The following is a 26,941-nucleotide window of genomic DNA, read 5'->3' on the forward strand; positions in this document are numbered from 1 at the left end:
TAGAAAGCCAGAAAGAGCATGAAACTTGGCTCTCCTTGAGAATCTTCATAATATAAATGCAGCCCTCACAGTACCTTAATTTTAGTTCCATAAGGCTCATTTCGGACTTTGAATTCCAGAACTGTAAAATAATGTTATTGTTGTTTTATGTTCACTAATGTCATAGAAATTGTTCCAGTAGAATTGGAAGCCAATATAATGAGTGAACTGTACTTTTAATAAATTGCATTTTAAAATAGTTCTGACACTTTCCCATTGTTATTATACTGAAAGGCCTGCTCTTCTATTTCTTCATGCACCAAGCTGCCATATTTTTCCTGAAATGAGATTTTAAAAAATAAGAAAGAAAGAAAGAAAAAGGAATAGAACATTAATATAGAGTGCTTACAGAAACCATGGGTATAACTAGTTTGAAAACATTGCTCCTTTCCTATTAGTGATAACAAGATGCAGGCCATAGCCAGGACTTCTATCACTCCTCAAGAATTGTCCAAACCAATACAATAATCTTTTTAGCCATGAAAACCATCTGCTGAATTTCACTGGGTACAGTAGAAAAATCAATGAGTCTTTTTTTTTTTTTTTTTTTGCGAAAAGGTACAGCAGCACATGGTAGGAAACTCACATAACTAAGATTGCATTAATTCCACCAAATAAAACTAATCACATGATATCATTGCATGAAACATGTAGTTACTAAGATTACATACACTTTTCAGAACAAAATAAATAGCTACATTTCATGATAAAGGGTATTTAATTTGAAGCCAAGATCTTAGTACAACTTCTATCATGATAACTGCTGGATGAAGTTGCAGAACTTCCACACTGTTAAGTGTTAAAGGAGAAAATCAGAAGTCACTAAGGACAGAATGTTATTTAAATCTGCAAGGGGCCTAAAATAATTCATAGCTCTGTATCTTACCTATCAACCATCTCTAAGAGTATTGGTCCTTTATATATTCATGTATACATTTTATCTTCTTTTTATAGTTAAGGAGGTCCGGCTAATTCAATAGATTTTTCCTAGATAAGAAAGATATAAGGAGGAGCTATTATGTGAATATTTAACTATGTGCGTGTGTGTATGTATGTGTGTGTATACACACATATATAATATATGTGTATACACACACATATGTGCATATACATATAAATATATACACATTTTGAGTATCCCTAACTTTCTCATGGCATCACAAACTGTGAGTTGATGTTTAGGATCCAACCATTTGACTGTTATTCCACAGTGTTCTTCCCAACATATATATTTACCAGTTTGACATACATTTTGAATTATATTTCTCTTTTCTTTAATTGTCAACATATTTCTAATCTATGTCAAGAATCTCCCAAAGTCATGAAATGATACATCCAATGATTGACCCATTTTATTGTGCTAACAGATATGGCAGGAACAATTTTTATCTCTACCTTTGGAATTCTTCCAAAGCTACAGTTCATGCTTGCGTAAGTTGTACCCTGCATAGAACCAGGATACTGTTTACCTCACAGACATCATATATTGGTGTACTATTTCTTGTCACAATGTTCAGATGATAATTCAGTGTTTTAAAGAATGGAGAAGTAGTCTTATGTGGCAGAGGAGGCACATTGGACAGTGGGTTCTACTTAAAATTCGATATGAAAAATTTAGAGCAGCCAAAGTCATGCCCTCAAATCTGATGGAATAATCAAGGCCAAACTTATTTTTCTGAGCAAACATTAGACAGCTGGTATAAACATATGTACCAATTGGTTTCAGGCATTGAAAGAGAGAACAAAACAATGAGCCCTGATGTAAAGGAAACAAGCCGGTCACATGGTCATCCCAGTTTTCGGCTTAGTTTCTGAATCATAAACATGGGAAGAAGGAGCCCAACTAGAGCCTCAAAGCCTTTCTGAGTTGAGGATAAAGAAACCAGAGATTGAAAAGGCTGAGGCTGCACATCAGAGTTCCAGAAAGAGGGGAGGCATGAAGAGAGAAAGCTCTAAAAATATGGGAATTTTTGGCAATTTTGTTGAGAACTAGTCAGTGCCTGCCTCAAGATCAAGTCCAGGAGGCTGGCAGAAGATAACTGAGGATTTTCAACCTGAACAGTTTTCAACATTGACAAAGTTGAAAGATACATGAGGTCATACCACAGAGAGTCCCTGGTGACAATTCATGGGACTGAGTGAAGCCTATTCTAGGCCAAGCACAACAGAGCTTAAAATGAGGCCTTCAGGAGATCAAACTGATGTGCAAGTAACTCAAATTGCCTGCTAGAGGAAAGTACTGCACTTTTTAAAAGAAAACAGTGCAACCACTCACAATTCCATTAAAAAATAAATAAATAAAATAAAATAAACTAGACATGCCAAGAAAAAAAAATGTGAAGCACAATTAGGAGTAAGTCAGTCAATAGAACCAAAATTGAAAGTGAGAGAGATCATGAAATAACAACACACCAATTTTGTTAGAGTTTATGAAACTATGTTAAACTATTTAAAAGTGAATATATAAACTATGAAGTGATAAAAGCAAGAGCAAAACTCCAAAAGAATATCTATAGCATACTATGCTTCATGTATGAAAGAATAAGATTTACACACAATCTTAAAATAAATTTAGAAAAACTGATCTGGAAATGACATTTTTTATTTACAGAAGAAGTACATGAGAATGAGATAAAAAGAACAGGGGAGTAGGAGCATGATAGTCAAGGGAAGACTGCGCTTCCCTGGGTCTGTTTTGAGATCAGGAACACTTAGATCTGTTATAATATTTAGCATAACTCCCCAACAAAGACATATTAAAATCAACAAGAATGTGGGGACAGAAAATGTAATACAAGGAGTAACAAATTAATTTAAATGTATCTTAAGTGATAATTACAACCACACTGATAGAATTATGGCAGAAAAAAGCTAAATAATGTAACTTAAAAACAAACTCTAGGACCGGGGTTATGGCTCAGAGGTACAGCACTCAACTAGCATGGGTGAGGAACTAACTGGGTTTAATTCTCAGCACCACATAAAATAAAGATATTGTGTCAACCTATAACAAAAAAAAAATATTAAAAATACTGTAGCAGCAGAAAAACAAAAAAAAACTATGTACAAATATTATGATATAGTTTTTCAGTGTGCTTTCAAAAAGATATGAATTTCCAAATATGAAATTATCTTGTGGTAAGTATTTCATAATACTTGAGATGATGAGATCAGCTTTTTTTTAAGAGAGACAGAGAGAAGAGAGAGAGGATTTTTTAATATTTATTTTTCAGTTTTCATTGGACACAATATCTTTATTTTTATGTGGTGCTGAGGATCGAACCCACTCCGCGCATGCCAGGCGAGTGCGTTACCACTTGAGCCACATCCACAGCCCATGAAAATTAGCTTTATACAGGAAAAGAACATGGAGTTACAAACAAGAGAAAGGTAAATTGTATAGTATATCTTGCAGTGTTGCAATGGAGTCAAAAGCATTAGTATGAAATTGTTGGGAGCGACAGCCAGGTTGGGATGGCGCCTGGCATTTTGCCAGAGGGAGTGGTTGAGAGGTGATGCCGGCGAGCCATTAAGATGATGATAATTAAGCTGTGTATAATTATTAAGATAATGACTGATTGCTGTAACTGGATGATGCTAAATTGAAACAAGCTGTGTTTCCAGTTGTGTATGTACACCTCTGCTGTGCGGCAAAGGGGCGGCTCAGGCTACCTCGGGTGCCCACTACTTTTGAGTTCCCGTTGGTTCTCGCGGTTTTTCCGTAGAGTTCTAGAGAGTTCCCGTTGGGTTCAGGTAATAAAGTAGTTCCTGTTTGAACCTAAAAGTGGCTCATGACCTCCCGGGTATTGTGTGCCTAGCCAGACGGCAGCATTTGGTGGCCCATGCGGGGAACGCCAGAGGGTAAGTGATAAGGTAAACTGCTCGCCCCTGAGGGCAGGACGAGAGGATGGGTGACCATTTTAAGAGACAGTGTATTCTTCTTTTGATTTGTTACATTTCTGTGTCAAGCTGCCTGCTCCTAGAAATAAATAGGATGCTAGAAAAGTTGTTCGCCCCTGAGAAAGAGATAGAGATAGACCACGGATACACATGTCAAGAAAATAGAAAAATTGATACAATGAATTTTTGTTCCGCTATTGTCTCGTTTTGTTTGGGTTTTGTTTTGTGTTATCTTGTTAGGTTGTGTTATCTTTGTAGCAGAAATATGGGATCAGAAATTAGTAAAAAAACAAACTGAAAGAGTTTTAAGTAAATTGCTAGAGGAAGGAGGCACCCCAGTAAAACCAAGAACAGTTAGGGCATACGTTGATCCGATACAAAAATGTAGCCCATGTTTCTTAAAGAGGGGTTGTTAAATATATCACAATGGAACCATCATGGTGAAGATTTAAAAAGGATAGAAGAGGAAAGCCCAAGAACTCTGCCAGTTGGCACATTACCATTATGGATATTGGTATGATCTTGTTTTCTTAGTCTAGGAGAAGACATCTTAAAAGAGGAAGTCTCTCGAGTTACTCAGACAGGGGAAGAAAGTTTAGAGAAGGAAGGGCTATCAGGGGAGAAGTTACAATGGGAGGTTGCTACTAACACCTTTCTATCACCGGATGGCGTGGGTGTCCAAACAACAGCTCCACCTATGTATAAGGAGACAACGTATGCTGAGTGGCCCTCAACCCCCGTAGTTGATAGATGGGATCCTGAGACAGGACCTCAAAGATTAGCATGCCCTGTATTTGAGGAGGCAGGAGGGCAGCAAATTCACCATGCTTTAGATTTCAAAACAGTGAAGAAGCTGAAAGAGGCTGTAACAACCTATGGTCCTCAAGCACACTTCACTGTAAACATGGTCAAATCCATTACCAATTTGAGCATGAGGCCAGCAGATTGGGCTAGTATGTGCAAAGCTGTGCTAAATGGAGGACAATATCTGTTATGGAAGGTTGCCAATCAGGAATTTTGCACGGAGACGGCTAGACGAAATGCAGCAGTTGGTTATCCTCAGAGAAATCTAGATATGTTGTTAGGAGAGGGACCTTATGAGGGTCAGCTGCAACAAATTAGATATGATCCTGCCATATACTCACAAATCGCTTCAGCTGCGGTTAGGGCATGGAAAACTTTACAGGGGCATGGAGATTTACAAGGTCAATTATCTAAGGTAATACAAGGAGCTATTGAACCTTACGATGAATTTGTAGATAGGCTTATACAAACAGCTACCAGAATCTTTGGGGATGTAGAACAAGTGATGCCATTAATAAAACAACTAGCCTACAAGCAAGCAAATAGATGGTGCAGGGAAGCGATTAGACCATGGAAACATGGAGATTTAAACACATATATTAAATTATGCAGACACATTAATGAACAAGGGCAAGTCTTGGCAGCTTCAGTACAACAGGCTTTAGGTGCCAGGCCAACTACAATTGTGGACAAACAGGACATTTTAGAAGGAGTTGCTCCATAGGAGGGGGGTTTAACAAAACTGGATATGATCAAAGGGGTAGAATACCAGGTATTTGCCCACGATGCCATAGAGGGAGACATTGGGCTAATGAATGCCGTTCTCAAACCACTATGGAGGGTACTCCATTATCAAAAAAGGGACAAGGACCAGGTGTTTACCCACGATATCGTGGAGGAAAAACATCGGGCTCCATTGCCAAAAAAAGGACAAGGGGGCCCAATGCTCCGGGGCCCACAACCACAAATATATGGGGCACTGGAGGAACCCAGCAACACCATCAGGGTAGTGCCCAGGACACATTATCCATTAGATCCCTCATTAGACAAACCCGAGGAAGCGCAGGGTTGGACATCTGCACCTCTGCCAGAGCAGTACTAACTCCAGAGATGGGAGTTCAAATCATTCCCAGAGGGGTAAAAGGACCTCTCCCCCAAGGAATAGTAGGCTTATTATTAGGACACAGTTCTTCTACTCTAAAAGGACTTATGATAAGTCCTGGGGTAATTGATCCAGATTATGAAGGTGAAATAAAAATTATAGCCAGTTCTCCAAGGGGTATATCAGTAATTTCACCAGGAGACAGAATAGCACAGTTATTAATAATACCCAGCCTACATGATAAATTTTCCAGGCATATTATAGAAAGAGTTTCCAGGGGATTAGGCTCCACAGGTGTAGATTGAGCTATGCTTTCTTTAAATTTAGATTCTCGCCCCTGCTAAAACTAAATATTCAAGGACACGAATTTAATATACTATGGATCAAATTGATGAGTTAGCTAATGAGTTAAATACTTGGGCAATAATCATGTGTAAATCTAATGTTTCATTTGATAGCCACTTACCATCTAATCCTTTGTTGTCTTTTTGGTCTTCACATCCTGTAGTTTTTCCAAAAATGACAAGAAAAACACCTATCATGAATGCTCCACATATATTCACTGATGGGTCAAATAATGGTACAGCAGCAGTACTTACCCCTGATCAAACTTTTACCTTTTTAGTACCCAAATAATCAGCTCAAAGATAGAGCTTAATGCAGTGTTACAAGCTTTTGTGATGTTTAAAGATTCTGTATTTAATTTATTTTCCGATAGTCAGTATATAGTTAATGCTATAGTATCCCTTGAAGATGCTGGTAGGATTTCCCCTTCCTCTACTGTTTTCTCTTTGTTTTCAACTATACAAAGTATAATCTGGGACATAAAAGATCCATTCTTTATAGGACATATCAGGGCACATACAAGATTGCCTGGAGCCCTTAGTTTGGGCAATGATTTAGCAGATAAAACTACACATGACATACATATTTTTTCTACACTAGAAGAAGCTACAAATTTTCATAAAAAATTCCATGCCAATGCAAATACTTTAAAAAAGCATTTTAAAATAACTAAGGAACAAGCTAGACAAATAATAAAACAATGTCAAAATTGTGTGACCTTTTTACCACAAGTTAATCTTGGAATCAATCCTAGAGGACTTGATACCTAACCATATTTGGCAGATGGACGTCACACACTTGCCAGAATTTGGAAAATTAAAATACTTGCATGTTACAGTTGATACTTCTCCCGGATTTTTGATGGGCTCCCTTCATGCCGGAGAAAAAACTAGAGATATTAAGGCTCATTGCTTACAAAATTTTGCCACTGTGGGTGTTCCAAAACAGTTAAAAACAGATAATGTCCCTGGCTATACTTCTACCTCTTTTAAACAATTTTGCTCATCATTTGGCATTACTCATATAACAGGAATCCCATACAATCCACAGGGACAGGGCATAGTAGCTCATCAAACTATTAAAATGTACTTAGTAAAGCAAAAAGAGGGAATTAGGAAGGGGTATATATCCCCCAAAGATAAACTTAAAATAACCCTTTTTACTCTAAACTTTTTAAATTTGGATTCATCAGGGCTTAGTGCTGCGGAAAGGTACATGTGTCCAAAAAATGTACATAAGCCCAAGGTACTTTGGAAGGATATTCTAACAGGACAATGGAAAGGTCCTGACCAAGTGATTGTCTGGAGTCAGGGGTCTGTTTGTGTGTTTCCAAAGGGACAACAGCAACCGATTTGGATTCCAGAGAGACTAACTAAAGCGATTTCTAGAGACCAAAAAGAAGATGACTTGGCTCAAATCCATAACAGCTGATATCCAGAACTTCAGTTTAGCTATCCTTACATCTGTGACAGTGGTTCTCCCACACATGGAGGCTAATGAATAATGAACAACATTAAAGCCTATTTCAAATGTAAAAAAACCTTGGGGCTTGCTTGTGGGAATACCTTCAGACCCATATGAAAGTTACAGGAAGAAGGATGGGATATCAAAAGAAGAGTCAAACCCAGGTGGTAACCAGGATGCTTTTTTCAATATCTATTTTATTATTGCCCTCTCCCACATCATGAAGTTTTATTTTATTTTCTGAGCTCATACAGACCTAGGTTAATGTTTTTCTGATCAGTTCTATTTTTTGACTGTGGAGTTTTTAAACATTGCAATGGAGATTTCACCTGTGAAAAGCTACAAGGCCTTTACTATTATGTTATGTGTTGTATGTATTGCGTTATGTGTGCACACTTGTGTTTTGTGTTGTATGTCTGTATGTGCATATGTCCATATATCATATATGAGGAGCACTCATGAAAAAATGGATCCAAATATTTTTTTTTTTTATTCACGTGATTTAAATGGTTTAATTTAAATTGGGTAAACAGCTGTTGAGGATTGTTTTAAAATGTGAACAAAAAAGGAGGTTAACAGATCTGTTTGTTTACTTTCACCTTTCCTTTTCATTATATCTAATTCTATTCAGGACTAAATTGTTTAGAAAATTGCTTTTTTTTAGTGTCTGCTGGAATGTTACATAATTTTTTTTAGCCCTCATTGCCAGAATTGCTATCTTCATCCCAGTGCTGGTGAAGACAAAGATAAAACCAAACTACATCTTTTGTGATAGCTATCAGAACAAACTGTATAAACTGATGCATCAATGAATAATGTAACTCAACAAGTGATGCTCAATCAAGGAGTCAATTTACTTTGGGAGGAAATGGACATATTAATGGATTCCTCTGCTTTGAATTACTTGCAAAACTTGCCTGGACTATGTATCACTTGTATGCATTGTGAATTATCTGTTGGGGCAGCGAATTGTGGTAGTGCCAGGGGAATCTTTGCTGATGGTGTCATCGATGGTACAATTTTTCCAAAAGGAGTCATCAATGGCTTGATATCGTGGCATTTTGTATCCTGCCCTTTCTGCTTGTAGCAGGTTGCTAATGGTGTTTGTGTAAAAACCACTATCCACAAGTATGGCTAAATGCTGGGCCAGTAGTCAATGACGGGTAAGATCCAATTGCAATGGTGTCAACCTAAAACAGGAGGCTGACGCCTTGAGGTCAGTTCATCCAATGACGGGTAAGAACCATATGTAGTATTGGACAACCTAAGACAGGCACGGTCCCTAAGCCACATACTTGTTTAATTAAACAGAAGGGGGGAGATGTTGGGAGCCATGGCCAGGTTGGGATGGTGCCTGGCATTTTGCCAGAGGGAGTGGTTGAGAGGTGACGCTGGTGAGCCATTAAGATGATGATAATTAAGTTAAGCTGTGTATAATTATTAAGATAATGACTGATTGCTGTAACTGGATGATGCTAAATTGAAACAAGCTGTGTATTCAGTTGTGTATGTAGAACTCTGCTGTCTGGCAATAGGGCGGCTCCTGCTACCACGGGTGCCTGCTACTTTTGAGTTCCCGTTGAGTTCTCGTGGAGTTCCCGTTGGTTTTCATGGTTTTTCCGCAGATTTCTAGAGAGTTCCCTGTTGGGTTTGGGTAATAAAGTAGTTCCTGTTTTGAACCTAAAAGTGGCTCATGACCTGGGTATTGTGTGCCTAGCCAGACTGTGGCATGAAATCTTTGTTCTTAGAATATATATAAATGGATAAATGTAGAAATATAGCTGCATATGAGCATGTGTGTTTTAGTCAGTTTTTTCACTGCTGCAACTGAAAGATCCAACAAGCACAACTATAGAGGAGGAAAGGTTAATTTCAGGGCTCACAGTTTCAGAGATCTTAGTCCATAGAAGGCTGGCTCCATTCCTCAGGGCTCAAGGTGAGGCAAGACATCATGGTGGAAGAGTGTGGCAGAGGAAAGCAACTTACATGGTTATCAGGAAGCAGAGAAAGAAACTTCACTCTCCAGATACAAAATATATACCCCATAGCCACGCCTCCAATGAACCACTTCCTCCAGCCACACCCCACCTGCCTCCAGTTACCACTAAGTCAAACTCATCAGGAATTAATTCACTGATTATGTTAAGATTCTCACAACCCAATCATTTCTCCTCTGAAACTTCTTGCATTGTCTCATAGGTGAGCTTTTGGGGGAAACCTCATATCCAAACCATAACAGTGTGTGTGTGTGTGTATTTTCTACTTCTTCTAGCAATTATGCGTAAAATATGTTACCACAGTAATCATGAGAACACCATTTGAAGGAACCCAGACTCTTTGGAGAAATGTTGGACAAGATGGGGCAGGAAAAATACAAGATGAGTTTGGAACATTTTGTTTTGACAGAAAGCAAGGAAGTGCCCACAAAATAATGAAGATATCTGGAAAGAACAAGGAACCCAACTTGAAAAAACTCCTATAGCCAAATTTGGGGAAATTAGAGCAATAGAATAAATAATAACAGTGAGAGATTATAATCTACTAAAGATAATAAATATTCATAAATTCATATTGATAAAACAAATAATTAAAAATAATAAACCAAAGGGGAAGAAAGAGCAGATCTTTCTTACAATAAAATTTATCAAATATGGAAAACATGAAGAAACAATGAAACTTATCATTTTGCAAACACCAACTTAATAATCTTTGCAAAGAAGAGCCTTTGAGAGATGCTAAAATTGAAGTGAAGGTATAATGGGAAACAAAATATTTATATACTGTCAAAGTATCTCCCCATAAGATAATCATAAAATACTAACTTTGTAGTGAAGATGACCTTAATCAAGTTATCAAAGTTAACATTATTAGTAGTAAGATAATCAACATCAAGTAACTTCTATAATGCATGGAGTAGGGGATAATATCATTTCTGTGGTATTCTGACTCCAAATAAGTAACTTCAACCTAATTATGAAAAAAAATCAGATTAGCAAATTGTGGTAGGGCATTACCACAATTTGGCAGAATTCTTCAAACATATTTGAGGAAATCTAAGGACACAAGGAGATATGTAACTGAATTTAATGAAAAATCTGGATTCTATCATGGATCAGAGATGTATATCAGAATGTGTGAAATATCCAAATAATTTCTTCATAAAATATTTCAGAATACCTCATAGGTCAGAAAAACATTAAACAACTAAGGAAATAATCTAAAACTTTTTCATTAAATTTTTTTTAATTTTTTATTGTTGGTTGTTCAAAACATTACATAGTTCTTGATATATCATATTTCACACTTTGATTCAAGTGGGTTATGAGCTCCCATTTTTACCCCATATACAGATTGCAGAATCACATCAGTTACACATCCATTGAATTACATATTGCCATACTAGTGTCTGTTATATTCTGCTGCATTTCCTGTCCTCTACTATCCCCCCTCCCCTCCCCTCTTCTCTCTCTACCACCTTTACTGTCATTCATTTCTCCCCCTTGTATTATTTTTCCCTTTCCCCTCACTTCCTCTTGTATGTAATTTTGTATAACACTGAGGGTCTCCTACCATTTCCATGCAATTTCCCTTCTCTCTCCCTTTCCCTCCCACCTCTCATCCTTGTTTAATGTTAATCTTCTTCTCATGCTCTTCTTCCCTATTCTGTTCTTAGTTACTCTCCTTATATCAAAGAAGACATTTGGCATTTGTTTTTTAGGGATTGGCTAGCTTCACTTAGCATAATCTGCTCTAATGCCATCCATTTCCCTGCAAATTCTATGATTTTGTCATTTTTTAATGCAGAGTAATACTCCATTGTGTATAAATGCCACATTTTTTTTATCCATTCGTCTATTGAAGGGCATCTAGGTTGGTTCCACAGTCTTGCTATTGTGAATTGTGCTGCTATGAACATCGATGTAGCAGTGTCCCTGTAGCATGCTCTTTTAAGGTCTTTAGGGAATAGACCGAGAAGGGGAATAGCTGGGTCAAATGGTGGTTCCATTCCTAGCTTTCCAAGACATCTCCATACTGCTTTCCAAATTGGCTGCACCAATTTGCAGTCCCACCAGCAATGTAAAAGTGTACCCTTTTCCCCACATCCACGCCAGCACTTAATGTTGTTTGACTTCATAATGGCTGCCAATCTTACTGGAGTGAGATGGTATCTTAGGGTGGTTTTGATTTGCATTTCTCTGACTGCTAGAGATGGTGAGCATTTTTTCATGTACTTGTTGAATGATTGTATGTCCTCCTCTGAGAAGTGTCTGTTCAGGTCCTTGGCCCATTTGTTGATTGGGTTATTTGTTATCTTATTGTCTAATTTTTTGAGTTCTTTGTGTACTCTGGATATTAGGGCTCTTTCTGAAGTGTGAGGAGTAAAGATTTGTTCCCAGGATGTAGGCTCCCTATTTACCTCTCTTATTGTTTCTTTTTCTGAGAAAAAACTTTTTGGTTTGAGTAAGTCCCATTTGTTGATTCTAGTTATTAACTTTTGTGCTATGGGTGTCCTAATGAGGAATTTGGAGCCCGACCCCACACTATGTAGATCGTAGCCAAATTTTTCTTCTATCAGACGGCGTGTCTCTGATTTGATATCAAGCTCCTTGATCCATTTTGAATTAACTTTTGTGCATGGTGAGAGAAATGGATTCAGTTTCATTTTGTTGCATATGGATTTCCAGTTTTCCCAGCACCATTTGTTGAAGATGCTATCCTTCCTCCATTGCATGCTTTTAGCCCCTTTACCAAATATAAGATAGTTGTAGTTTTGTGGATTGGTTTCTCTGTCCTCTATTCTGTACCATTGGTCCACCCGCCTGTTTTGGTACCAGTACCATGCTGTTTTTGTTACTATACTCTGTAGTATAGTTTGAAGTCTAGTATCGCTATACCGCCTGATTCCCACTTCCTGCTTAGCATTGTTTTTGCTATTCTGGGTCTTTTATTTTTCCATATGAATTTTATGATTGCTTTCTCTATTTCTACAAGAAATGCCGTTGGGATTTTGATTGGGATTGCATTAAACCTATAGAGAACTTTTGGTAATATCGCCATTTTGATGATGTTAGTTCTGCCTATCCATGAACAGGGTATATTTTTCCATCTTCTAAGATCTTCTTCTATTTCTCTCTTTAGGGTTCTGTAGTTTTCATTGTATAAGTCTTTCACCTCTTTTGTTAGGTTGATTCCCAAGTATTTTTTTTTTTTTTGAGAATATTGTGAATGGAGTGGTTGTCCTCATTTCCATTTCAGAGGCTTTGTCGCTGATATACAGGAATGCCTTTGATTTATGCGTGTTGATTTTATATCCTGCCACTTTGCTGAATTCATTTATTAGCTCTAATAGTTTCTTTGTAGACCCTTTTGGGTCTGCTAGGTATAGAATCATGTTGTCTGCAAATAGTGATAATTTAAGTTCTTCTTTTCCTATTTTTATGCCTTTAATTTCTTTCGTCTTTCTAATTGCTCTGGCCAGTGTTTCGAGAACTATGTTGAACAGAAGTGGTGAGAGAGGGCATCCCTGTCTTGTTCCAGATTTTAGAGGGAATGCCTTCAATTTTTCTCCATTCAGAATGATGCTAGCCTGAGGCTTAGCATAGATTGCTTTTACAATATTGAGGTATGTTCCTGTTATCCCTAGTTTTTCTAGAGTTTTGAACATAAAGGGATGCTGTACTTTTTTGAATGCTTTTTCCGCATCTATCAAGATGATCATATGGTTCTTATTTTTAAGTCTATTGATGTGGTGAATAACATTTATTGATTTCCGTACATTGAACCAGCCTTGCATCCCAGGGATGAATCCTACTTGATCATGGTGCACAATTTTTTTGATATGTTTTTGTATCCGATTCACCAGAATTTTATTGAGGATTTTTGCATCTAGGTTCATTAGAGATATTGGTCTGTAGTTTTCTTTCTTTGAAGTGTCTTTGTCTGGTTTAGGTATCAGGGTGATGTTGGCCTCGTAGAATGAATTTGGAAGTTCTCCCTCTTTTTCTATTTCCTGAAGTAGCTTGAAAAGTATTGGTATTAGTTCCTCTTAAAAGGTTTTGTAAAACTCTGCTGTATACACATCCGGTCCTGGGCTTTTCTTAGTTGGTAGTCTTTTGAAGGTTTCTTCTATTTCCTCAATTGATATTGGTCTGTTTAGGTTGTCCATATCCTCCTGACTCAATCTGGGCAGATCATTTGACTTAAGAAATTTATCGATGCTTTCAGTATCTTCTAATTTATTGGAGTATAAGGATTCAAAATAAATTTTGATTATCTTCTGTATTTCTGAAGTGTCTGTTTTGATATTGCCTTTTTCATCCCGTATGCTAGTTATTTGAGTCCTCTCTCTTCTTCTCTTCATTAGCATGGCTAAGGGTCTGTCGATTTTATTTATTTTATCAAAGAACCAACTTTTAGTTTTGTCAATTTTTTCAGTTGTTTCTTTTGTTTCGATTTCATTAATTTCAGCTCTGATTTTAATTATTTCTTGCCTTCTACTTCTTTTGCTGTTGTTTTGCTCTTCTTTTTCAAGGATTTTGAGATGAAGTATGAGATCATTTATTTGTTGTTTTTTGCTTTTTTTAAGGAATGAACTCCAAGCAATGAATTTTCCTCTTAGAACTGCTTTCAATGTGTCCCATAGATTCCGATATGTTGTGTCTGTGTTTTCATTTATCTCTAAGAACTTTTTAATTTCCTCCTTGATGTCTTCTATAACCCATTGATCATTCAGTAACCTATTGTTCATTCTCCAAGTGATGCATGCTTTTTCCTTCCTTCTTTTATCGTTGATTTTCAGTTTCATTCCATTATGATCATATAAGATGCATGGTATTATCTCTACTCCTTCATATTGTCTAAGAGTCGCCCTGTGACATAATATATGATCTATTTTTGAGAAGGATCCATGTGCTGCTGAGAAAAAAGTGTAACTGCTTGATGTTGGGTGGTATATTCTATATATGTCAATTAAGTCTAGGTTATTAATTGTGTTATTGAGTTCTATAGTTTCCTTATTCAACTTTTGTTTGGAAAATCTGTCCAGTGGTGAGAGAGTTGTGTTGAAGTCTCCCATGATTATTGTATGGTGGTCTATTAGACTCTTGAACTTGAGAAGAGTTTGTTTGATGAACATAGCTGCACCATTGTTTGGGGCATATATATTTATGATTGTTATGTCTTGTTCGTGTATGGTTCCCTTGAGCAGTATGTAGTGTCCCTCTTTATCCCTTTTGATTAACTTTGGCTTGAAATCTATTTTATTTGATATGAGTATGGACACGCCTGCTTGTTTCCGAAGTCCATATGAGTGATATGATTTTTCCCAACCTTTCACCTTCAGCCTATGTATGTCTTTTCCTATCAAATGCGTCTCCTGTAGGCAGCATATTGTTGGGTCTTGTTTTGTGATCCATTCTACTAGCCTGTGTCTCTTAATTGGTGAGTTTAAGCCATTAACATTTAGGGTTATTATTGAGATATGGGTTGTTCTTCCAGCAATATTTGTTTATTTATGTTACTAAACATGGTTTGTTTAACTCTTTGATTATTTTCCCCCCCTTTACTGTCCTACCTGCCACTGTTGGTTTTCATTGTTATTTTCCATTTCCTCTTCCTGTAATGTTTTGCCGAGGATGTTTTGAAGAGATGGTTTTCTAGCTGCAAATTCTTTTAACTTTTGTTTATCATGGAAGTTTTTAATTTCATCTTCCATCCTGAAGCTTAATTTCGCTGGATACACAATTCTTGGTTGGAACCCATTTTCTTTCATTGTTTGAAATATGTTATTCCAGGATCTTATAGCTTTCAGAGTCTATGTTGAAAGATCAGCTGTTATCCTGATTGGCTTACCCCTAAATGTATTCTGCTTCCTTTACTCTTGCAGCTTTTAAAATTCTCTCCTTATTCTGTATGTTGGGCATCTTCATTATAATATGTCTAGGTGTGGATCTCTTATGATTTTGCACATTCGGCATCCTGTAGGCTTCTAGGATTTGGGATTCTGTCTCATTCTTCAAGTCTGGGAAGTTTTCTCATATTATTTCATTGAATAGATTGCTCATTCCTTTGGTTTGAAACTCTGTCCCTTCCTGTATCCCAATGACTCTTAAGTTTGGTCTCTTAATGTTATCCCATATTTCTTGGATGTTCTGCTCATGGTTTCTTAACAGTCTTGCTGAGCTGTCTATGTTCTTTTCAAGTTGAAATACTTTGTCTTCATTGTCTGATGTTCTATCTTCTAAGTGTTCTACTCTGCTGGTAGTATTCTCCATTGAGTTTTTAAGTTGGTTTATTGCTTCCTGCATTTCTAGGATTTCTGTTTGTTTGTTTTTTATAACCTCTATCTCCCTGTATAGTTAATCTTTTGCTTCCTGGATTTGTTTGTGTAATTCATTGTCGAAGTGATATTTCAGTGTCTGATTTTGCTGTCTAATGTCTTCCTTGATACTCCAGATCATCTGAAGCATGTATATCCTGAATTCTTTATCTGACATTCCATCTGCTGCAGCTGTTACCTATTCTAAAGTTGAGTTGACCTGCATTGCTTGTGGTCCTTTCTTTCCTTGTCTTTTCATACTGTTTGCGTTTCTTTCTGCTTGGTGCAACTGTTGTGTTTTTGAAAATTTTTCCCCCTATATATTTATATTGCTCTTGTATAGTTGAAAAGTCTCCCTTGCAGGGTCGGGCGGCGGTCTGCCTACCTTGCAGGCACGGGCAGCAGCTCTGCTCTGCCCCTCCTCCAATTGGTGTGATGTGTCTACCACGCCCGCGGACCCCTGGGCCTGTTCTGCCGGTTGGTCGCAGGTCTGCCTACCTTGCAGGCGCGGGCCGCAGCTCTGCTCTGCCCTTACTCCAATTGGGGTGACGTGACTACCGCGCCGGCGGGCCGCTGGGCCTGTCCCGGGCGCGGGCGAAAGCTCTGCTCTGCCTCTACTCCAATTGGGTGACGTGTGTACCACGCCGGTAGGCCACCAGGCCTGATCCGCCCGTTGGTTGCAGGTCTGCCAACCTTGCAGGCGCGGGCGGCGGCTCTGCTCTGCCCCTCCTCCAATTGGTGTGACTTGTCTACCACACCCGCGGTCCGCTGGGCCTGTTCCGGGCGCGGGCGAAGGCTCTTCTCTGCTCCTACTCCAATTGGGGTGACGTGCCTACCATCCCGGCTGGCCGCTGGGCCTGTTCCACCGGTCGGTCGCAGGTCTGCCTACCTTGCGGGCACGTGCGGCGGCTCTGCTCTGCCCCTACTCCAAATTGGGTGACGTGGCTGTTGCGCCGGCAGGCCACTGGGCCTGTTCTGCTGGTCGGTCGCAGGTCTGCCCACCTTTCGGGCGCGGGTGGCGGCTCTGCTCTGCCCCTACTCCAATTGGGGTGACGTGTGTACCACGCCGGCAGGCCGCTGGGCCTGATCCGCTGGTCTGTCGCAGGTCTGCCCACCCTGTGGGCACGGGTGGAGGCTCCGCTCCGCCCTCACTCCAATTGGGGTCACGTGACCACCACACCGGTGGGCCGTTGGGCCTGATCCGGGCACGGGCAAAGGCTCTGCTCTGCCCCTACTCCAGTTGAGGTGACCTGTGTACCAAGCTTGCAGGCCGCTGGGCCTGATCCGCCGGTCTCTTGTAGGTCTTCCTACCTTGCAGGCGTGGGCAGCGGCTCTGCCCTGCCCCTCCTACCACGCCCGCAGACCACTGGGCCTGTTTTGCCGGTCGGTCGCAGGTCTGTCCACCTTGCGGGCGCGGGTGGTGGCTCCGCTCCACCCCCACTCCAATTGGGGTCACGCAACCACCACGCCGCCTAGCCACTGGGCCTGCTCCGGGCGCGGGCGGCGGCCCCGCTCTGCCCCTCTGGCTCGATGACAAAGCGAGAGAGACTCGGGTGTCTGTGACTCACCCTCCCTACCAGGAGACCAACTGTTTCTGTCACCGCTTGTATTGATGAAGTTCTCTCCTCCGACGTTTTCTGATGATATCAGATCTCTGCCATGTTGGTATCCCATGCGAAAGGCAGCATTTCGTTCCCTTTGCCGGGTGACCAAAGCAATGGGTGATTTCTGACCGGCCCTCACAAGCCCCATCTCAGTCCCGTTGCCACTGCCCACGAAGGCTCAGTTGGTATTTACCTCCACAGTACTCAGCAGGACCCAGACCCAGAAGCAGTTTCCGCGGGCTCCTTAGCCCTGGGCCAGAGCAGTTCCGGGAGCCGGAACTCTGCCGCTCCGTGCTCGGTGCATGCTCTGATAAGAGCAGGCTCCAAGAAGCAGTTTCCGCGGGTTATTTAGCACTGAGCCTGAGTAATTTGTCTGGGAGCTGCAGGTGAATGGCAGCCTGAAATTGCCTGTTCTATGGCTGAATGAGCTGAGATCAGTCGAAAACAGGGATGGTGATGTCAGCTCTCCTTTCATTAAAATTTTAATAAAATATGTAGGATGCGGGCTAAGCTCTTCTTAAAGGTAAATTTATAGATTATGGAAATAATCAGTAGATTATACATAACTGTAAACAATCAATAGAGTCACAAATCAATACTTTGAAAAACATTAATGAATTTGAAAATATCCAGTTAAAATTATCAAGAAAAGATAGGGAAGCTGTAAATTTCAGATCTTATTGATTAAATGTAAAATATTTTTGTGAGCCATCCCTGGACTGTGTGGTCTAACACACATCACAGCCTATTTCAATAGGGAAATCTGGTGTCTGGGAACTTCCAGTGGACATTGCCTCTGTATAAGACTGCCCAAACACATTGTGAGCCCTACTCAAGCTCTGCCAGGTCCCACATGGCACAAGAGATGGGGTGACCTTCTGCACAGCACAGCCCCTCTGCGATGGGTGTGACCTGCCAAGATGCCAATCAACTTGCTGGCTGCAAAAAATTACAAAGCAAGACTGTGATCTTGAAACCTTATCCCTGCCTTTGATGTACCCCTTAAATAAACCACGGGAGCTATTTTCAAATTGTCTAGCTCTAGCTTCTTTGTGGACTGGACCTATCAGGCACTCCATCTTTAAAACTATCTCTTCTAATTCTTTGTCTTTTATTCTTCACTAATTATGCTAGACTTTAATTTTTTGGAAGGCTTATCCCTCTGAGCAGGCAAGAATTCCCTGGTTAGGTGTTGGCTACCCCATGATAAAATATTACTAGAGAACTATAAGATTTTAATATGATCATGAAAACATTAGACCAATATATTTTGTAAATTAGGTGACATGCCAAATTCTTTGTAAAATTCTTATTATTCAAACTGACTCCAAATGAAATAGAAAAGAAAATCCTATGTCTATTAAGGAAATTAAAATATTATTTTAAAATACTTCCTACAAAAGTTCCAAGCCATATAATTTCTTTGATGAATTTTATCATACATATAAGTAAGTAATAATACAAATCTTGATCAAATTCTTTAAGGAAACTAGAAGTTAAAGGAACCTTCTCAGTTTAACTTTTATTAGTAATGTCTTGATTCCAAACTGTGATAAAGAAAGACATTATAAGTAACAAAACTACAGACCATTTCTTCATATATTTGTTCATTGATTGTATATCTTCTTCTGAGAAGTGTCTGTTTAGTTCCTTAGCCCATTTATTGATTGGGTTATTTATTTTTTTGGTGTTAAGTTTTTTGAGTTCTTTATATATCCTGGAAATTAGTGCTTTATCTGATGTGTGTATAGTAAAGATGTTCTCCTACTTTATGGGCTCTTTCTTAACATTATTGATTGTTTCCATTGCTGAAAAGCTTTTTAGTTTATTCTTGATTTTAATTCTTGCACTATATGTGTCTGGTTAAGAAGTCAGGTCTTAATCTGACATGATGAAGATTTGGGCCTACTTTTTCTTCCATTAGGCTCAGGGTCTCTGGTCTAATTCCTAGGCTCTTGATCCACTTTGAGTTGATTTTTGTGCAGGGTGAGAGATAGTGCTTTAATTTCATTTTGCTGCATATGGATTTCCAGGTTTCCTAGAACCATTTTTTGAAGAGACTCTCTTTTTCCCAATGTATGTTTTCTAAACCTTTGTCTAGTGAGATTACTGTATTTATGTGGGTTTGTCTGTGTCTTCTATTCTGTGCCATTGGTCTACATGCCTGTTTTGGTGCCAATACCATGCCATTTTTGTTACTATATACATGAAAAATTGTTCAATTTCTGTAGTAATTAGAGAAATGCAAATCAAAAGTGATCTAGATTCATCTCACTCCAGTCAGAAATGTCAATTATCAAGAATACAAGCAATAATAAGTTTTGGTGAGGATGTAGGGGGTAAACATACATTCATAAATTGCAGGTGGCACTGAAAATTGGTGCAACCACTCTGGAAAGGAGTATGGAGATTCCTTGGAAAAATAGGAGTGGAACCACCATTTGACCCAGCTATCCCACTTTTTTTTATACCCAAAGGACTTAAAATCAGCATACTATAGTGATGCAGCCATATCAATGTATATAGCCGCTGAATTCCCAATAGCTAAACCATGGAACCAAACTAGATGCCCTTCAATAGAAAAAAAAAAACTGTAGAATATATCCACAATGGAATAGTACTCAAAATTAAAAGAGAAGAAAATTATGGCATTTGCAGGTAAATGGATGGAGTTGGAGAATATCATGTTAAGCAAAGAAAGCTAGTCCCAAGAAACAAAAGGCCAAATGTTCTCTCTCTGTTAAGTGGATGCTGATCCATAATGGGGGGTGGTCATGAGAAGAATGGAGTAAATTTGATTGGAAAAGAGGGAGGGGAGGGAAAGAGGGGGCATGGGGCAGGAAAGGTGGTGGAAATTAAAATATTATTTAAAAAATATGATTACCCTAGGTACATGATTACCCTAGGTACACGTGTGACTGCTCATATGGTATGACTCCACATCATGTCCAACCAGAGAAATGAAAAGTTGTACTGCAATTGTGTACAATGAATCAAAATACATTCTGCTGTCTAATTATGATAAATAAGTAAATAAATAAATGTTAACAACATTAAAAAATACCCTACAGACCAATATGCCTCATAAAAATAGACTCAAATTTTCTTAAATTATAGTAACAAATTGAACCTAACAATTCATTGAATGGATAATGAACCAAGAGCCAGTCAAATTTCCTACCAGATTGCAACATTGGTTTATCATTTGAAAAATCAATTAAATTAATTAATTGATTTTATTTGTGTGGGTGGATATATCTGGCAAAACTCATCAAACTGTGAACTTAAACTGCACCATTTATTTCATTTAAATTACTGTTCAACAAAATTGAGCCACGTAACTGAACAATTAAAAAAAAAAGAAAAAAAAAAAGCAAATGTTTTCTGGAGAAAAAAGAGAAAATGTCAGTACTTGGCCTATAACTACTGGGAGCCTGTTGATTCCTACAACCTTGCTTTCAAACAGGCCTGGTCCTTCTGAAAGATTTTTTGCCCCCACATGTGCAATGAATGCTTGGGCCCCAATCACTTCTGCCTTTTGAGTGGTGGAAGTGGGTAGAATATACAAGAGAAAATAAAGATGTACAGAGTTTCAAACATACTTTCTTTTCCTGATGAATGCCCAGAGTCCAGCAGAAACAAATAAACAAACAAGCAAACAAAATTTAAATAAGCCCCAAGTAGGTTCCCATATGATATTGTAATTAACTTAATGGGACATTCGACCACTGAAATTTATTTTGTGTATGTCTTCCCCTAATAGGATAAACTTTTAGATTGTGGGATAGGTCTGATCTTATTTGTTTTCCCTATTTATCAGATGTTATTTGAAATAAATTAGGAAAATTCTAATTAGGCCATAGAGCTTCCAAAAGGAGTTCCTTGGCAGCCTCACTCTCATCTCTGTGTGGTACCTGTGGTTGACACTGTTTTCTCATTAGCACTTTCTAGCTTGATTAATTAATGTATGAAGGAAAAATCTGATCTTTCTTTACAGTGGATTTCTACCAAGTTATTGCATAGGAAACATAACTATGTAAAGGAGCTTTGGTTTGCTAAAGTTTATACAACTTTAAGAATCTAAAATTATGTTTCATTTCCCAATTTTTCCCCAAAGCAATAATACACCCAGAATACATTACTAGTAGTATTTGAAGTTATCAATTTGCATATCTGAGGAACAGATTCATTACTGATTCTTATATGTGGATCTCAAAGAGCTCCTGAGTGAGAAGGGGTCCAGGGAAGTTTCCTGAAATGCTCAAAATATAAAAGTGTACAAAGATACCAGGTCCAATATAGTCTTGTTTTGAATCTAAATTTTAAAAATTGGTGATAATATTATTTTGATTATAACATGTATCTGCTCAGAATCTTTGAAAAAATCTTAGGAGTACTTGACAAAACTAAAAGATGGATCTTTGAAAAAATAAATAAAATTGACAGACCCTTACCAAACTAACCAAGAGAAGGAGAGAGAGAACTCAAATTACCAGCATAGTTGATGAAAAAGGCAACATCACAACAGATACTACAGAAATACAGAAGATAATTAGAAATTACTTTGAAACCTTATACTCCAATAAAATAGAAGGCATTGAAGGCATCAATAAATTCCATAAGTCATATGATCTGCCCAGATTGAGTCAGGAAATATACACAACTTAAACAGACCAATATCAAGTGAGGAAATAGAAGAAGCCATCAAAAGATTACCAACAAAGAAAAGTCCAGGACCAAATGGATACACAGCCAAATTCTATGAGACCTTTAAAGAAGAACTAATACCAATACTCTTCAATTTATTTCAGGAAATAGAAAAAGAGGGAGCACTTCCAAACTCATTCTTTGAGGCCAATATCACCCTGACTCCAAAACCAAAGACATTTCAAAGAAAGAAAATTTCAGACCAATATCTCTAAGGAATATAAATGCAAAAATTCTCAATAAAATTCTGGCAAATCAAATACAAAAATATATCAAAAATATTGTGCACCATGATCAAGTGGGATTCATCCCACGGGTGCAAGGTTGCTTCAACATACAAAAATCAATAAATGAAATTAGTCACATCACTAGAATTAAAGATAAGAATCATATGATCATCTCGATAGACATAGAAAAAGCATTTGACAAAACACAGCACCCCTTTATGTTCAAAGCACGAGAAAAACTAGAGACAAAGGAACATATCTCAACATTGTAAAGGCTATCTATGCTAAGCCTCAGGCCAAATCATTCTAAACGGGGTAAAATTGAAGGCATTTCCTCTAAAATCTGGAACAAGACAGGGATTCCCTCTTTCACCACTTCTATTCAACATAGTTCTTGAAACACTGGCCAGAGCAATTAGACAGATGAAAGAAATTAAAGGGATATGTATAGGAAAAGAAGAACTTAAATTAGCTCTACTTGTTGGCGATATGATTCTATACCTAGAACACCCAAAAAACTCCACCAGAAAACTTCTAGAACTAGTGAATGAATTCAGCAAAGTAGCAGGATATAAAATCAACACCCATAAAATCAAAGGCATTTCTGTATATCAATGACAAATCCTCTGAGAAGGAAATGAGGAACACTACCCCATTCACAATATCCTCAAAAATAAATAAATAAATAACATACTCTGGAATCAACTTAACAAAAGAGGTGAAAGATCTATACAATGAAAACTACATAACTCTAAAGGGAGAAATCAAAGAAGACCTTAGAAGATGGAAGGATCTACCTTGCTCTTGGATAAGCAGAATTAATATTATCAAAATTACCATACTACCAAAAGCACTATATAGATTTAATGCAATTCCAATAAAAATCCCAATGGCATTCCTCATAGAAATAGAAAAAGCAATCATGAAATTCATCTGGAAAAATAAGAGATGCAGAATAGCTAAAGCAATCCTAAGCAGGAAGAATGAAGCAGGTGGTATCATTATACCAGACCTTAAACTATACTACAGAGCAATAGTAACAAAAACAGCATGGTATTGGCACCAAAACAGGCCAGTAGACCAATGGTACAGAATAGAGGACACAGAGACTAACCCACAAAATTACAATTATCTTATATTAGACAAACTTGTCAAAACATGCACTGGAGAAAAGTTAGCATTTTAAACAAATGATGCTGGGAAAACTGGAAATCCATATGCAACAAAATTAATTTAAACCCCTATCTCTCACCATGCACAAAACTTAACTCAAAGTGGATCAAGGACCTAGGAATTAAACCAGAGGCTCTGTGTCTAATAGAAGAATAAGTAGGCCTTAATCTTCATCATATGGGATTAGGTACGAACTTCCTTAATAAGACTCCTATAGCACAAGAATTAAAACCAAGAATCGATAAATGGGATGGAGTCAAACTAAAAAGTTTCTTGTTAGTAAAAGAAACAATCTGTGAGGTGAACAGACAGCCTACATCCTGGGACCAAATTTTTACCCCTCACACATCAGATAGAGCCCTAATCTCTAGGATATATAAAGAACTCAAAAATCTAAACACTGGAAAAACAAATAACCCAATCAACAAATGGACCAAGGACCTGAACAGACACTTTTCAGAAGAGGATACACAATTAATCAACAAATATATGAAAAAAATGCTCATCATCTCTAACAATCAGAAAAATGCAAATTAAAACTACACTAAAATATCATCTCACTCCAGTCAGAATGGCAGATATTATGAAGATAAACAACAATAAGTGTTGGCAATTATGTGTAACAATAAGTTGAAAAAATTACACTAATACACTGCTGGTGGGACTGCAAATTGGTGCAGCCAATTTGGAAAGCAGTATGGAGATTCCTTGGAAAACTGTGAATGGAACCACAATTTGACCCAGCTATTTCTCTCTTTGGACTATACCCAAAGGACTTAAAAACAGCATACTACAACGACACATCCACATCAATGTTTATAGTAGCAAAATTCACAATAGCTAAACTGTGGAGCCAACCTAAATGTCCTTCAGGGGATGAATGAATAAAAAAATGTGGCATATATACACCATGGAATTTTACTCAGCATTAAAAAAGAACAAAATCATAGCATTTGCAGGTAAATGGATGGTATTGGAGAAGATAATGCTAAGTGAAGTCCGCCAATCCCCAAAAAACAAATACCAAATGTTTTCTCTGATATAAGGAGGTTGACTCATAATGGGGTAGGGAGGGAGAGCATGGGAGGAATAGATGAATTATAGACAGGGAAGAGGGGTAGGAGGGAAAGGGAGGGAGCAGGGGATTAGCAAGGATGGTGGAATGTGATGGACATTATTATACAAAGTATATGTATAAAGAGTTGAATTGGGTGTCAACATACTTTATATACAAACAGAGATACTAAAATTGTGGTATACACGTGTATTAAGAATTGTAATGCAAAAAAAGTACATGTATAAAGGCATAAATTGGCATGAACATACTTTATATACAGAGATATGAAAAATTGTGCCCTATATGTAATAAGATGTAATGCTTATTGTAATAATAAGCATTACATATTATTACAAATATTGTAATAATGTAATAAGAATGGTAATGCTTTCCACTGCTGTTTTGTAGTTAAAAAATAAAAAAGAGTTGATTACACATTTTATTGAATATCATAGCATATTGCCAAGTGACTTCTAAAATATTGTACTTCTACACTTCAAACGCTTGTTTATAAGTAAGATCATCTCATTACATCAAGAGCGTTTGCAAAATTTAGCTCCCTGAAGCATGTATTTTATACATGTACCTAATGTGAAACGGTCATATGGGAGTAATTGGATTATCCACCTCCTTAAAATTTACCATCTCTGTTCAGCCTACACAATATCCGTTGTACTACTTTTACTTATACAACTAAATTGTGGCAATCTTAATTACCGTCCTGTGCTATAGAACACAGAACATTTTGCCTTCTAATTGTTCCCATTAACCATCCTGTCCCCACCACTTCCCACCTTGAAAGTCTCTGGTCAAATGAAGTGTATATGAGGTGAGAATTTCTTCCTTTGCTTATAGGTTATTTGTTTTTCTTCATGTACTTTTATAAATATTGCTCAATTTTTTCCCTTTCTCATATTAGTTTTACCACCCAAGTGGTTAACATTTTCATAGATTAATAATATTAATGATTCATCTACTAGAGTTTGTAAATAACTTTTCCCAATTTGTCATTCTAACTTCTATTCTTTTGTTTTTCGGTGTGCATTTTTCAGTTGAGTATTGTTCAAGGATGGCAATGGAAGTAGCTGTGCCCTCTTTTTTTTTTTTTCCTGTGCTCAGGAAGAAGGACAGAAGCAATGTCCTAATTCTACAATATTCCTGACACTTTTGTTTCTTCTACATCTTTCAAACATCACCCTGTAAATGAGTGAAGTAAAAGTTGAAGCACATTTCCATTTCTAATTATATCAAACATCTTAAATAAGGAAAGTAGGATACTCAGTGGAGGAAGAAGGGGAAATCATCAGAATGTTAGTCAGAAAAGACAGAAGGAGAAAAGAAATTTATAAAAAGTAAGAACACTATTTGGGGCACACAATTATGTTTGAAAATATACAAGGGAGCTAGAACCTAATTTGTGCTTGGATGTTAATAATGCTAAATTAAATAATCTGATCCAATTGAGTCTGGTTTGTATTGTCTCTTTTCTTATGTTTCCAATGCCTGTTATTTAACATTTGAATGAAGAGAGATTGAGAACTAAGTGCTACCACCAGTATTTGTTAATGAACCTTTAAATTGGCCATTACAGTTATAGCCTGTTTATATTGGCTTGGCTGTGGTAGCTTTTTTTTTTTTTTAATTGAAATAGACAATACAATTTACTTCTATCCTTAACATGTTTGGTTGTGTCTCCTTAAAATGACTGTCAAAAATAATACTAGATTCTGGACTAGAAATTGAATTTACAAAAAAAATTCCAACCAGGAAACCCAGTTCTCAAGAGGGAAAGGAGAATACTTTATCTTTGAACTATTGAAAATGGACAGTATTTATAGTACTATAACTTCACATAGTAAGAGAAAAACAATTCGGGTTACAAGAAAACTGTCAATCTTAGACCAACATAGATCACCTACACCATTATGCCAACCTTTGTTCTTAGGGTTTGATGATGCTTTTGAGAAATATATTTTATGGTTTTTTTTCTTACTAAATGCCATGCAAGACTGATCATTGTTCAATAACCATCTTTTCCCATTTTTTACCATACAAAATGCTCTTTGAGCATTGCAGCCATCAGGTACATCCCATGTAGTAGTTAAAAACAAACACTCCAGCTAGATGGGAAGACTCAAAGCAGTTATATTTTTAATGCCTAAAAGATTTTTAATTTAAAGAGCAATTTTAATTTTATTTTCA

The sequence above is a fragment of the Marmota monax genome, unplaced genomic scaffold (assembly GCF_021218885.2).
Source record: "Marmota monax isolate L192 unplaced genomic scaffold, Marmota_monax_Labrador192_F-V1.1 WCK01_AAM20220418_F8-fsc00172, whole genome shotgun sequence".
Taxonomy (NCBI): domain Eukaryota; kingdom Metazoa; phylum Chordata; class Mammalia; order Rodentia; family Sciuridae; genus Marmota; species Marmota monax.